A 2,038-nucleotide genomic window follows, 5' to 3' on the forward strand; every position below is an offset into this window, starting at 1 on the left:
ATTGTATTTTCTTCCCGGTGGTCTGGTCCCTTAAGGGGTGAGAGGGGAGAGGGCAGGGGAGAGGAGAGGGCAGGGGAGAGGAGAGGGCAGGGGAGAGGACAGGGGGGAGAGAGGGGAGAGGGGAGAGGAGAGGGGAGGGGAGAGAGAGGAGAGAGAGGGGAGAGGAGAGGGGAGGGGAGAGGGCAGGGGAGGGGAGAGAGAGGGGAGAGGAGAGGGGAGAGGAGAGGAGAGGGGAGAGGAGAGGGGAGAGAGAGGGGAGAGGGTGTGTCACAGCGATGCTGATGTATTGGGTCGGAAGGATGCTTTCAATAGGGCTCGGTCCCAAATGGCACCCTAATGAAAGTTTTCTAGATCAAATCCCCCGAGCTGACAAGGTAAAAATCTGTCGTTCTGCCTCTGAACAAGGCAGTTAACCCACTGTTCCCTGGTAGGCTGTCATTGTAAATAAGAATTTGTTCTTTAACTGACTTGCCTAGTTAAATAAAGGTTAAAAATAAATAAAAAATGAGAGGGGGAAGTAATTGCTGTATTTACAGATGCTACTGTAATTTAACCCCACAGATTACAGTACAGTACCGTATCTTTGGAGCTCCAAAAACCTTTTGACCACTAGTGGGTGTATGGTATTGTTGTTTCTGACTCATTAACATATTTTGAGGCATGTCTTGTAAAAGACTATATTTGTTGCACATGTGAGTTAGAATGCTGTACCAATTGAACTCCTATGTGATTATAGTGCCCCATTAATGTGAAATGTATAGGGCACAGATTGGAGTGGCAGCCATGTTTTGTTTTGCGCTGTAGTCACTGCCAGTTTGGAAGCCTTTGTTATTAAGGCCTCTAGAAGTGGATGTGATATAAAACACCATCTCTATTCATTCATATGCTGTAATGTGTAAACACTTTACCTAGCAGCAACCTGCTTTCACCAATCTCTTGTAATTACAGTAAAATACTGTGAAATACAAAACCCCTCCCCTCAAAGAATGTAGTTCATTCATTCATTAATTCATTCTGATTACAGTAACATTTACTTTAAAAAAAGAAGTATAATACAGTATTTTTATGGTATTGTACTGTGTGTCATTATACAGGACTTGTTTTGATACTGTAGTTAGATTACAGATTATTTAGTAAACAGTTAGCCTATGTTTACTAATCTACTTTCAGATCGGTGAGAAAATATCCAAATTGAAATGTATCCAATAACACTTATACTCTTTGAAATAATATGATACACGGCCTAACTAAATTCAAACAAATAAATTAAAACATTTACGGAAATACCTATTTTATGGGCCACATAGGAGTATGAATATTTTACTTCCTAATTCTGTCTTCCGTACAGGCTATAACGTGATATAGGCTACATTTGTCTTCTTTGATTTTAGTTTTGTTATAGGGACATTTTACAGGGATAACTAAGTTATATTTTAATGGATAAAACCACAAACGAGAGCTTTTTCTATTCTATTCTAGTATGCAAGAACATACGCCTATTTATAAAACGGATGAGCTCAATGATTATTGATTTATTCCCCGTCTCTGTGATCACTACAGTCAATGAATGAATGTAGCCTAGGTCTCCTCTCCTTTAGTCTAAAGTCAGTCCCAGCGGGGCTGTGTGAGGGTCATCCCGTCCCGCCAGTGGATCGTTACAATAACACGGTTATAATGGATGGATGGAGGCGCTTGTTATTACTCCACGGTCCGCTCTGCACTCTGCTGCGCTCTCTACAACACAGGCAGGAATTCTCTGATGGACAACGAGTTTGCAGCTCAGGACAGTTCGTGTGTGTGTGTGTGTGTGTGTGTGTGTGTGTGTGTGTGTGTGTGTGTGTGTGTGTTGCTTGCTTCTCTCCCTTCCTCCATTGCGCCAAAGCCAGCTGCATAAATATCTGTCTGCGGAGTGTAAACAGTGCGGTCATAACCCGCGTGAATTAAACAAGGCGTCTGCAGCGGGATTAAGCGCCGTGCGGACATTTACCACTTTCAAAACGGCTGTTAATTTAAACAATGAACTTCAAACCCACATACC

This window comes from Salmo trutta, chromosome 35 (genome assembly GCF_901001165.1).
Source record: "Salmo trutta chromosome 35, fSalTru1.1, whole genome shotgun sequence".
In the NCBI taxonomy this organism is placed as follows: Eukaryota; Metazoa; Chordata; class Actinopteri; order Salmoniformes; family Salmonidae; genus Salmo; species Salmo trutta.